At 42.9% G+C, this 13,871-nt stretch overlaps 1 pseudogene; it reads left to right on the top strand.

Annotated features, from left to right (window-relative positions):
• The first annotated feature begins 8,223 nt into the window (after nucleotides 1–8,223).
• On the top strand, nucleotides 8,224–12,902 carry LOC101099464 (annotated as a pseudogene).
• Nucleotides 12,903–13,871: the final 969 nt, after the last annotated feature.

The raw sequence follows: 13,871 nt of genomic DNA, 5'->3' as shown, positions 1-13,871 counted from the left end.
AATGAAAAACGGAAAAAAAATAGGCAGAGGTCATGAACACATTGTTGACAGAAGAGGAAAAACAAAGGAGTAAATGTATTGTAACCAGTAATCAGAAATGTGAATGGAATTACGGTAAGGTAATGTTTTAATATTAAATTAGCAAGGATTTTTTTTCTTTCAAGAAATATCCGGGGTGCCTGGGTGGCTCAGTCAGTTAAGCATCTGACTCTTGATTTCGCCTCAGGTCATGATCTCAGCGGTTTGTGGGTTCAAGCCCTGCATCGGGCTCTGTGCTGACAGTGCAGAGCCTGCTTGGGATTCTCTCTCTCCCTCTGTCTGCCCCTTCCCAGCTTGTGCTTTGGCTCGCTCTCTCTCTCTCTCTCTCTCTCAAAACAAATAAAACGTGAAAAATACTTTAAAAATATTCAATGCTGATAATGATGGCACGAGTTGGAACATTCCCATACACAGCCGGTAGAAGGGTATTTTGACACAAACACTTTACCAAATGTTTGTGTCAAAATACCCTTAAAAATGTCCTGAGCCTTCAAAATGTATTGATTCTTGAATCTTGTAATGTCATTTCCGGGAAATAGTCCTAAGGAGAAAAGGTATAATGATTTATGCACAAATGTTTATGACAGCATTATTTATTACAGTAGAACACTATGGCCAACAATAAGGAAGTGGTTAACCATATTGGAATATCACTACAGTAGGATATTATTTTGGCGCTGAAAAAAATTACAAAAATAGTGAATGCATAGAGCATCTTAAGTGCAAGTAAGAGGCAAAATAGTGTATACATCTGATCTCAACTATATGAAAATGTGCACAGAAAAGCATCTATTGGAAATACACTAAACTGGTAGTTCATATTTCTGTGGAGTTGTGTTTTATTTCTTATATTTCCCAAGTCTTAATAAACTAAAAGGATTTTTTTCCCATGGTACTTAGCAGTGATCTATAAAGATTCCTCACTACGCTTTAACCAGCCTCATCTTGGACATCAGGTCAAAATCTGAGTTTCCCGTTTGCTATCCCAAATATATGGGCACACACATACATTTATACACTCCAAATTTCAAGCCCTGACCTAGATGCTGTTTAATCAAACTAAGCCAGTTCCTGCTTCTGGTCTTTTACAATGACCCATCGAGATACCTGAATCAGTTCAACTGCTCTTGCCCAATCTCTGAAACTACTAGCTAGAAGGGACAGGAGTCTGGCAGGTACCCCAACAGATTACACAGTGTCCATAAGGCTACCGATACCTCCGGCTTTCTCGAAACAGCTACAACAATGTGCCAGTTGAGACGGGTGAATGTCACTAGCAGCAAATGACAGAATGAACCACGTTGTGGGAGCAGAGATCAGTGCAGACTTCTGCTAGGAATTAGAAGGAACATCAAAAATCCTCTCCGTGGGACTGGGGACTCATCATAAGGGCTAATCAATCTCCATTTGTTTCAATAAAATTCCTGTTTGGTCCCTGTAGTCAGTATGTCTTCAGTGGACAGATTGAGTGATTCCGTTTCTGGATAAGGACCTGACCCGATGGGAGTATAACACTCCTAAAAGTTACTTGAATCTTTAAAGTGTGAGGAATTGCTCACACCCTTGACCACTACTGCAGGAGGATGTTAACAGAGGAAATTTCCCTCCTCATCATGGCTATACTGTATCCCCTTCAAAGTAACATTACAACCCTGCTGTCTGGCTCACCACTGAAGACCGTCTCCACATGAAATCTGCCCCCTTTTAAAAGCCGAGAGCTTGTCTTGGATGGCAGCGTCATAGGTAGGTTGTTTCACTTACTGTTACACTTAGTCCGGTGAATTTCCCGTGAAGGAAGCCATGTGAACTGACTAGCTTTCCTTTCTATGGTTACTTCACTCACCGCTCCTCCTGGGAGAAGACAGAATAGCTCCAGGGCACTTCTGAAATGATTTCTCCTGGGGGCGTGGGGGTCACTAAGGCCAAGCCAGTGGTGCCCCGTCCACCACAGGCAAAGTACACAAACTCTTAAACTTCCAAGAGATTCATGCATAGCTTTGAGAAGGGGGAGTTCCCATCCAGAACTTCACATGGGTCCCATTTCAGAAGACGATAAACTGCGTGTTAAAATTTCTCATGAAACATTGAAGAAGTCACTTGGTGTTCTGCTGAAGTTTTATCAGTTGTTCTGTCCATATAATTGGCAAGGTTACTTGTCTTTCTTACTAAATAATGAATGACCTACGTTGTAACATGAAAATCTCCATTGTGCCTAACAGTTGTCAAAAAGCTTTTCATTTGATAATATTTATGTAACTTTGAATGATAAAAAGCAGTGCTAACACCTGGACGGGACCATGGAGACCGTCCTCATTTCCCCAGTAAACAGTTTAAGCTCTGATGCATCAGTAGCACAGATGGGGGCAGGGAGCTGGGGACTGGCCAAGCCAGGACTGGGTTCCAGCTCCTGGAATCTCATGCCCTCTGCCGTCTTCTCCGAGCCCAGGGCTTTTTACATTTAACTGATTGGAGTCCAACATATCTGTCGTAGATTAGGCACCACGAGAACGGTAACACTTGCGTGCTGTTAACCGTGGTTCTGCCTGTTTTAAGCGCTTTACCTATATCAAATCATTTAATCTTCAGCAGTCCAGAGAGAAGGAACTTTTGGTATTACCCTATTTACAGACGGGGGGGGCTAAAGCATGAGATATTAAATACCATACTGAGTACAGGAGTACAGCATGAGGTTTGAACTTGGACAGTCTGTTCCAGTTCGTGCTATAGTCTGAACTTCTGGGCAACTCTGCCAGCAAAGGTGGGGTGGGATGTGGGGGTAAGAGGCAGGAGGTGGAAGGAAAGAAAGGGAAAAAGGACAGGAAAGGAAGAAAGGGTATACAAAAAAAAAATGGTAAAGGTGAAGAAACATCTTTCCTTGTATTTATTTTTTGGATACTGATACCCATTTTCTGGTTTCAAATAACTTTCCAACAACCTGTTGTATATCTTGCCTTATATTAAATCTGTTTTCATATCCCCACCTTCTCCTTTCCCAAGTTAAGGAAAGAGAAAAAAAGGAGGTGGTGAAACCCATTTGAAATGACTTGTTACCGATCAAGTGATCGGTGTGTGTCCTGAGGGCCTCAGTATAGACTTTATGACCCATTTTGGGGTGTTTAACAAGAATGTGTTATTTCACAGTTAAAGACAATGTCACGTTTTAGAACCAAGCATAGTTAATATCTTGATTGTTCCATGACTTTTGCAGCTCTCAAACCAGTATCTTGCTCTAAGTGCCTGAAGCCAAATCATAAGTTTTAAAAATAGCTTTATTGAGGTACAACTGACATACCAGAATATGCATAGTTAAAGTGTATAGTTTGATGTCTTTTGACATATGTATCCCTGAAACCATCGCAAGATAGCAGACATTTCCATCACCCCAAAAGTTTCTTCCCACCTTTCTGCAGCCCCTCTCTCCTGACTGTCCCTGCACCTCCCATCCCCAAACAACCACTGTCCTGCTTTCTGTCACGATAGATTGTGTTTTCTAGACTTTTATAAAACTGGACTTGTACATTATGTTCTCTCTTTTGCTGCCTGATTTCTTTCACTCAACTAAATTATTTTGAGATCCGTCCATGTTGCAGTGTGTTCTGATAGTTCATTCCTTTTTTGCTGAGTGGCATTTTACTGCATGGACAGACCACAGTTCTTTCTCTCCACTCAACTGTTGATGAGCCTTTGGGGAGCGCCCAGTATTTGATTATCACAAACAAGTCTCTGAATATTCATATGAATTCTTTAAATGGACCTCTGCTTTCATTTCTCTTGGATAAATAGGACTAGAATGGCTGAATTATGTGGTGGATCTGTGTTTAGCATTAAAAAAACTGTCAAGCTGTTTTCCAAACTGGTTAGCCCATTTTACATTCCCACCAGCAATGAATGAGCTTTCTACCTCCTCCACCTTCTCAGCAGCACTTGGGATGGTCACTCTTCATAATCTGAGCTACTGCTCTAGATGTGTAGTGCTATCTAATTGGGGTTTTTATTACCCTAGTGACAAATTACATTGAGCATGTTTTCACATGCGTATTTGCCATTCGTGTATCTTTTTTGGTGAAATGGGCCTTCCAATTGTTGGCCCATTGTTTTACTTGAGATCCTTGTTTTCTTCTTTATTGGCTTTTAAGAGGTCTTCACATATTCTGTAAGATACAAGTCCTTTATTAGATACGTAATTTGCCAGTGTTTTCTCTCTCTCTGTGGCAGAGAGAATTCCCTTCATGTTAATTCCCTTAACGTGTCTTTGACAGGACAAAAGTTGTTCCTCTTGGTGAATCAATTTCTACTTTCATGTATGTTGTTTTTGGTCTAGTATCTAAACATCTGTGCTAGTCCAAGGTTATAAAATTTTCCCCCTATATTTTCTTCTAAAAATTGTATATTTGGGGTTTTGCACTGAAATCTGTGATCCATTCTGGGTTAATTTTTGTATATGGCGTGAGGTATGGATTGAGGTTCACTTGTTGTGTATATGGACAGACAATTGTTCTAGCACCATCTGCTGAAAAGACTATTGTTTCCCTACTGAATTGCCTTTGCACCTTTGTCAAAAATCAGTCTTCCATATATGTGTAGATCTACGTATGTACTTTCTAGTTTGTTCCATTGAACTATTTATCAGTATTAATGATTAGAATCAGCTTTTTAATTTCTAAAAAAAAAAAATCTAGGATTTTGGGATTTTGTTGATCAATTTGTCTCCTCAACTCAAGGAGACTGTGGGACTCCTTCAGGGCTCCCTCTCTGTGTGTTGTCTGGAAACTCTCGCAAGGCAGTAATCTGGGGCAATCGTAGGGCTTTCCTCGTTTGTTACAATCTCTCAGGGATTATTGTCCTTTCTTTCCTGCTGTCCAATAGCTTGAAAGACATTGATTTCTATATTTTGTCCACGTTTTGGATTTTGAAAAACAGACATTATAACTTCAGGGACTTGTCATTCTAGAGCACTTTCCAGGCCTCTAAACCATTATTTCTTATATGGCAAACTCAAACATATTAAATTGCTTTTTAAAACAAGTTTCTATCATGTTCAAATGTATGCATTCTATAATGTAAAACAAATTGAGCAATGGTACTATGAAAATCATTATTTCCTGAGACTTGGGTTAGAAGCCAGATAATTTTTTTGTTTGTTTTTAAATAGCATTCTTAAGCTTTGGCAAATTAAGTTAACAGATGAAGAATTACATTATACCTTTCCTCCTTCTTGAATACTTCATATTTACACAACCTGACTAATTTTAAATTGGGAAACCTGACTGGAAAAAGAAGCTGATGAAAGTTACGAGTAGAAAGAACATTCGAAATTATTGTGTCATAACTATGTTGCTGGCAGAGTCCTAAGTGGTCAGCCACTTCGAGTCAGGTAGGCATGGTGTGTGTGGAGTTCATCTGGAGCCCAACATTGGCTGTCCCAATAGTTTCCCTTTTTGAGAGAGAGAGAGCACATGCAAGCAAGCAGGGGAGGGGCAGAGGGAGAAGAAGAAGAGAATCTCAAGCTGGCTCCACGCTTAGCGTGAAGTCCGACACAGGGCTCTGTCCCACAACCATAGATCAGGACCTGAGCTGAAATTAAGAGACAGACGCCACCCAGGCTCCCTGGCTGTCTTAACTTTTAGAAGGTTTCAGTCATGAAGACAGTGACTTTCCAGCCAAGCTACCATTTCAGTTATTTATTTAGTCTTTTCATTTGAAATGTACTTTACTTCCCTAGGGTTCTTCAGTCCTAGGAGCTCCATGTACATAGCAGTAGTAATTACTCAAATATTTATTGAGCTAATATTATGGAATCATCCAAGGGCTGACCCAAGCTTGTGAGGCCTCAAGGTTATTCAATTTGGAGAATCGTTAAGAAAAAGAATAGAAAATTTCCAATACAAAATTAGGTGTGAAAGCAACTTTATTTAGAATAAAAAAGGGGTGCCTGGGTGGCTCAGTCAGTTAAGCTTCCGACTTCAGCTCAGGTCAGGTCATGATCTCACAGTTCTTGAGTTCGAGCCCCGCATCAGGCTCTGAGCTGTCAGCTGGAGCCTACTTCGGATTCTGTGTCTCCCTCTCTCTCTGCCCCTCCCCTGCTCACACACACACACTCTCTCTCTCTCTCTCAAAAATAAATAAACATAAAAAAAAACTAAAAAAGACATTACAATAAGTTACAAAATTTTAAAAGCTGACAAATGTCACAAATACTACAAAATCCAGAAAAACAATGTATCATTATGTACTAAGGGTGCGGCACACCTCGAAGCCACTTTTTTCCCCTTCATTTTGCCATGTCCTGTTTGTTCATCACATAATATTAATTTAACATCATTTTCTATAGAAAGTATAGAGTATAGAAAAATTGGTCTTTCCTCTAGCATGATTGATGTTTATTCTTTATTGCTGATGGTTTAGAAAAGCTTCTCTCAGCCTCAATTCTTGTTGGTAGTGCCCGTGGTGACTTCCTCCGCAGCACTGCTTGCCCAGGGTGAGCGGGCCCCGGAGGACTCCAGCCCTTCCAGCACACTGGGCTGGGCCCCAATGGTCTGTTCAATGGGTCCAGTTCTGCTCCGCCTTGGCACCTCTGATGCCCAGCCCCGTCTCACCCCCAGCCATGAGGAGGTCCCGGTGAGCCTCGAAGCCTGGGTCATAGGGGGCCCTGAGTAGGGAGCCAAGCAGTACCTTGTTCATATCCTTCTCCTTGGAGTCAAAGTCAAGGTCAGAAGCTTGATCCAGGCCCCAGAAACGAGCTGTCACTAGGGCCGGCTGATGTGGAGGTTGGAAGCCACCCACTGACCATCCCTGCTACCAAATCCTCCATAGGGTATGTAGTGGACCCTCTCACCAACGCTCCCCAACCCTTCCTCCTGGGGCTGGGGATGCTCCTGTGTGGGGAGGGGACAAGGATCAGGAGGGGGTGGGCACAACCCATGCAGGTGAGGTCCCCCGATTAGGAGCAGACTTGAACCAATATTTCTCCATCTTCTTCCGACTGCCGTCAGCGTAAAGGCCAACGTCTTCAGCAGGGCTTTGAAGACAGCCCCCATTCCCGTCCTCCTACCCAGTCTGTTTTCCAAGGGGGCGCCCTATACGCCCCCGCACTGCGCATGCGCCTGCGCCCACACACGCCCTGTCTGCATTTCCAGACCGAACTGGTTGTCGTGATTCTCTTCTGCCCCCTGGCTTGGGTGTTGCCATCCTGCAGGGCCACCTTCCCTCCCCCGTGCCCACTGTCTCCCCACTCCAGGCCTGGCTCGAGTGACAGAAGCGCTACCACAAAGCCCTCCTGATGCGCATGAGCAGAGGTGCTCTCTCCTTAAAATAGCAAGACACGGGTGTATGTCCTTTTTCAGCCTGACTGGCCCTCAGCTCTCCGGCAGGGTGAGGGCAGGGACCATGTATTATTCACCTTCGTATCATTCACCTGTGTAGCACGACGTACTCAATGAACATGTGTTCAGCTAGATAACTCAAGAAACACGAAAGCACTTCAAAAGTTTCCTAGGGTTCCTAAAAGAAAATTAAGGGTCATTCTACCCTCGGGTGCGATGCGACAGGGAAGAGAGCAGACGGAAGGAGGGGAGAGCAGGGCTGGAAATGGAGAAGCCCTACAGCTCAGGGCCTAGGCCGGAGGCAGTAAGCTTGAGTCAATGCCAAGACCAGCCCTTGGCTTCAGATCCATAGTGCTCTTTTACTCCCCTAAGAACAACCCAGACATGTGTACGTTCTACTTTATTTTTTGGTGCTACAGCCCGCACTGAAAGGACTATGGACCATTACACTAAGCTTAATCATTGTGGCATTTCTAGGATCCAATTCTTGTTTCTTTTTGAAATTTTAATTCATATTCTATTTCCAGGCCTCGGTTTGCAGTCTGTTGGCTTAGTAATAAAGTAACGGCAATGTGGAACGTAAAACGATTTAGAGCGGTCCGTTCCTGGCAACCTCGTGAGACTGAGCGTTGGTTTTGGAGGACACTTAGCCCTTCTGCTTGTTGCTAACAGATTGGGAAAATTTTTTTTTAATTTTTTTTTCAACGTTTTTATTTATTTTTGGGACAGAGACAGAGCATGAACAGGGGAGGGGCAGAGAGAGAGGGAGACGCAGAATCGGAAACAGGCTCCAGGCTCCGAGCCATCAGCCCAGAGCCCGACGCGGGGCTCGAACTCACGGACCGCGAGATCGTGACCTGGCTGAAGTCGGACGCTTAACCGACTGCGCCACCCAGGCGCCCCCAGATTGGGAAATTTTTTAACGAGATTATTTTTATTGCTTTAGGGACGGATCCCACAGCACGTACATGTAGTGATAGCACATGTATTATGTTTAGAACATTTTAAAAGTTTTCTTTTAAATGCAAAAGAAACGCTGCTTTATAGTCATGTCCAACTTTTTAACTTTTCGAAGTGTTAGCACTGGATGTAAAACTTCAGTGAAAGCTCTTTGCTGGCTGACGTTGCTGACATCGGTAAGGACACGGCGCCCATCCTGATTTGACCGTGAGGAAACCGAAACAAGATCAGGCTGGCTGGAGGTCACGGACAGACTTGCTGGAGACTGGACCCAGATGCCCTGACCCCCAGCCCCGGCCTGTGCCGTGAGGGCAGAAAGCAAATTCAGGGCCATATAATCAGCTTTAAACCATTTCAGATTTAGCGCACTTAGGAACTCTTAGTTTCTTTTTCCTTTGTTTTTATTTACCTAAAAAGCGCTTATGGCAGCTACAAAAGAGTCTTCTAAAAACAAAGATAGACTTCTTGAAATTCGTGTAACTGTTAACTTAGCCAACAGCACACAAGTATCTCCCACGGTGGGGGAAATGGTTCATTGGAAGGGAAAACAGTAATTAAGATGGGCTTTAGATAGGGATGTCAGTGTCCATATAGTATACATTCATGGGAATGTCCTGGAAGGTTGCCTTATTCTACTTAGGGAACAATTTGCATACAACTGGTTGTGGTAATTTCTCTACAAGATGTTGTTCACACTCATACTTTCCCTTTTAATTTTGATATAATAATGTGATTCTTCACGGTTCCATAGCTATAATTTACATTTCCGGCCATACTTGGTTGAGATTATGATCTCTCTCAGGGTCGCAAATCTTCCCTGCCCAAATCTAGACTGTTTCAATTTGGCCCACTGAGTTGGCCGAGAAATCTGGGGGGGAAGGGGAAGTTTCTTCGGATTTTCCCCAACTCAGCCCTGCATTATTAACACCCAGTTTCTCTACAAAGAGGGTAGCTTGCTGGGGGTGCAGAGGCTATAGCTGCATTCTGATTCCCCACCTTATCCCGCACTGGAAATGCTCTCAGGGCAGGGACCCTCTTCAGCATGCACAGAGCCCATGAGAAATGCTCTTTCGAACCACAGTTAGCTAGACCCCAACTCAAGTCTCTCGCTCAACAGAGGAGCTAATGAACTGAGTTGGGTCTCAAAAGAAGCATCCACACAAGCAGACTGTGCAGATCGCAGATGCCAGCCTATGGCTCAGCCTCCACCCTTGTGCAGCACGGTAGCCGATTTGGAGCTCACTGCTCCATCATCCCCCCAGGCATTTCTCAGAAGTGATGCTGTCTCTCCCTGGCTCAGCGTCCTGAGACCCATTCATGAGAAGAGCGGCCTCCTCCTTCTCTTCCTACATCAGCTTTAGTGAAGCATACATTATAAACAACCAAATGCGTTCATGTTAAGTGACCAGTTTGATGAGTTTGGATGAATTTATACACCAGTTTAACCTCCACCGCAATATCAAGGTATAAAATTTGTGCATCACCCCAGAAAGTTCCCTTGTGTCCCTTCCCACTCAATCTCCAACCTGCACTTCAGCCTCAGGCAACCAGAAATCTGCTTTTTGGCATTGCAGGTTGATTGTCTTTTAGAATATCACATAAATGAGATCATTCTTTCTCTGAGCACATTTTTTGAGATGTGCCCGTGTTATTGGGTATATCGATAGTTCATTCCATTTTGTTGCTGTATAATATTGTATCACGTTGGTATGTCATAAATAGTTCCTCAATTCACCTATTTGGGGTTGTTTACAGTTTGGGGTTACTATGAATGAAGCTGATAGGAACATTCATATGCTAGTCTTTCAAAGACATGTTTTTATTTGGAAGGTGGAGGCAAAAACCTAGGCGTGGAGTTGTCACATGGTATTTGTTAGCTTTACAAGAAACTTTTTACGAGAAACAAGAAGCTTCACAAGAAAACATACTGCTTTTCCGATGACTGTACCATTCTGCATTCCCATCAGAATGGATGGAATGAGAGTTCCAGTTGTTACACATCCTCACCAACACTTGGCATGGTCAGCCTGTCTTTAATTTCAGCCACTCTAACCTAGGTGTGGCGGCATTGCGTTGTGGTTTTAATTTGCTCTTCCCTAATGACTTGAGCATCTTTTTCATGTGCCCATTGGGTATCTTCTTCCTTGACTCAATCGCTCTGACTAACCTGATGGCACTAAATTCGATAATCCTACAGCCAAAAACATCCTTGCCGGTTTCTAGTAGGTTGTTACCCTTTCTTCCTTGCCTTAACCCTGGCAGGACATAAGAAAACTGACAGAAGCTCTGATTTGCCTCCTGTCCCAGGGTGAGGTCATCAAAACAGACCTTCAGAAACTCCATATATAGAAAGTTGAGCAGGTAGATTGAACCTGTGGCATTGGAACACTGCTGGGAGAAAGAAGATATAAATCATATGTGTCTCTCCCTTGCTCTGCTATACTTACAGGGACCCCCCCCACACACACACAGAGAGAGAGAGAGAGAGAGAGAGAGAGAGAGAAATAGAAGAAAGGGAGAGAGGAGGGGAGGGAGGGGAAGGACACAGAGGGAAGTAAAGAGGCTGAGATTGAACTTACTCTAGATTGTAGAGTAGTCATTCCATGTGGACCCAAACTTTTCATTTCCAGGATTTTACAAGATTCCTCCTCTGACTCCCTACTCTTGTTGACAATGTAAAACAAACCCACAGTTAGCCTGGGAATTATCTTTATGGAATAAATCAGCATATTGTTTTGAGTTTTTGCACTGCATGTATGAATTTAAAAAGAACACATGTCTTGGTTCAGTAAAAATTTGCAAAAAGCCAGACATCCCATAAAAAGAATTTGTTGGTTGAGATGTTTATCCCTCTAGCCATCTTTTCCCTTTTATGACTACAAAGAATACTTGTGTTTCTTTACTTGTCAGAATCATCTACTCGGGAAGACTTCTGGCAGTGGGCCCAACAGGAAGTCCCACTGCGCTGAAGCAGGGTCTTTATGAGGTCTGCTTCCTTCCCATCCTTTGACTGGTCTGCACATAGGTGTGTTACCACCTTGCCTTTGCCAGAGAGAGCATCTTTCAGCCAGGACGCTCTCCTTGTCCAAGGCACGACTCAGAGAGGCCGGGCCCAGGCTATGCAGGCTCACAGTCCACGCCTCCTCTGTCTTGTTGTGGTGCCTCCGCAGTTGTGGGTGTGCCTGGGGAAACCTGACATATTACTGCTTCACCAGAACACTGTCTGATGTGGACGAAGACACTTAGAGGGCCACAGAAATCAGAAGTTTCCAGAGGTAAACTAAGACCTTCCAGTGATCAATGCTTCGTTAACCAATCTCCCATCAACTGTGAAGATAATCAGTATCCATAATGATGAGCCTAAAGCATTCAAGATCCCCAAGTGCTTTCTGCATTAAAAAAAAAAAAAAAAAAAAAGCTAAATTGCATGTGGTTAACGTTAAAACTTTAAGTAATTTTGCTATAATCTTGTAAACCCATTGGTCTCCAAGCTTTTGTGATTTCATTGATTTTATCAGCTTTTAAAACATCTTCTGAACATCCTGCTCACTGGTACACCAGGGCTTGGAAAAACCGTGTTAGGCAAAGAACTTGCATCAAGCTCGGGACTGAAATACATTAATGTGGGTGATTGAGCTCAAGAAGTCTGATCAACGGACATCATGGAGTCTGGCGAGAGGGCTTGTCCCAAGAGCATGCCTGGAGATCCACGGATGATGGCACAAATCCTGAAGGATAAGAGCATTACAGAATATGAGCCAAGAGTTATAAGTCAGATGTTGGAGTCTGCCTTCTGATACGTGACCACAATTCTAGATGATGCAAACATTTACTCAAGCCATGCTAAGAAAGCTACTGTTGATGCAGATGGTGTGCGATTGGCGACCCAGTGCCATGCTGATCAGTCTTTTGCCTCTCCCCCCGCAAGAGATTTTTTATTAGACACGGCAAGGCAAAGAAATCAAAAAGTCCTTTGCCATTAATCAAGCCATATTCAGGCCCCAGGTTGCCACCTGATATTGCTTGACTGTTCCAAACTATAGACTTAAGTCTTTACAAAGAAAGGCATCTACTTCTGCGGGAAGAATAACAGTTCTGTGGTTATTACTAGCGGACCAAGTACTCCCACGCTTGGCACACCAACGCCACACACTATGTCTGTGTCAACGAAAGTAGGGACTCCAATGTCCCTCACAGGGCAAAGGTTTACAGTACAGAGACCCACTTCACAGCCCCCAGCTGCAAAAGCATCAATTCCTGCAACATCCGCGGTTCAGAATGTTCTGATTAATCCATCATTAATCGGGTCCAAGAACATTCTTATTAGCACTAACATGGTGTCGTGGCAAAATACTGCCAATGAATCAGCACATGCACTGAAAAGAAAACAAGAAGATGATGACGATGATGATTGTGATAAACTGTGATAATTTGTAATCTGGCCTTGATGCTTGTAGCATGTATACTTGGTCTTGAATCCATTGCACTGAGATTAAACATACATGCTGGGTGTTTCCAAGTTGTGTTGTAGGAAATGTAAATGGCATTTAATGAGTAAATACAGTTATCCTTTCTGATTGAGATGTGGGATTTTCTTTAGCAGGATTAGTGATGGTTTTTCATCAGCCTTTCAGTATAAAAAATAAAGTCGTTCACCAAATAAATAAATAAATAAATAAATAAAAGTTGGTATCCCCTCCACATATTTATGTTCATGTATTTATAAGCAACAAATGCTAATTACTAAAATATTCATGATAAAACATACACACAGATAGAACATTTCACAGTATAGAATTGCCTCCTTTCTTGATTAAGAAACTCTTGGGGAGCCTGGGTGGCTCAGTGGGTTAAGCGTCCGACTTCAGCTCAGGTCATGATCTCACACTCCATGAGTTCGAGCCCCGCGTCGGGCTCTGTGCTGACAGCTCGGAGCCTGGAGCCTGCTTCGGATTCTGTGTCTCCCTCTCTCTCTTCCCCTCCCCTGCTCATGCTCTGTCTTTCTCTGTCTCAAAAATAAATAAAAACATTTAAATTTTTTTTTTCAACGTTTATTTATTTTGGGGACAGAGAGAGACAGAGCATGAACGGGGGAGGGGCAGAGAGAGAGGGAGACACAGAATCAGAAACAGGCTCCAGGCTCCGAGCCATCAGCCCAGAGCCTGATGCGGGGCTCGAACCCACGGACCGCGAGATCGTGACCTGGCTGAAGTCGGACGCTTAACCGACTGTGCCACTCAGGCGCCCCAATAAAAACATTTAAAAAATACAATACAATACAATACAATACAATACAATACATAAAAAAGAAACTCTTAACAAAATAGAAATAAAAAGATACTTTCTTCAAATGATAAAAGATATTTATCTGAGTCCATCATGCTATTAACACAGAATTTAGAAATATTTGTACTGAAGTCAGGAGCAAGACAAGGATGACATTAATCACTACTATTATTTAATATTGTTCTGGAAGTAGCAGCTCTAATTTAAAAAGGCAAATAAAGGACAGTATCTATTTAGAAGTAATATATTAACAGCGTATAATAA

Source organism: Felis catus, chromosome A3 (genome assembly GCF_018350175.1).
Source record: "Felis catus isolate Fca126 chromosome A3, F.catus_Fca126_mat1.0, whole genome shotgun sequence".
Classification (NCBI taxonomy): domain Eukaryota; kingdom Metazoa; phylum Chordata; class Mammalia; order Carnivora; family Felidae; genus Felis; species Felis catus.
The sequence above is the reverse complement of the archived record's forward strand: the minus strand, read 5'-3'. Positions and strand labels throughout refer to the sequence as shown.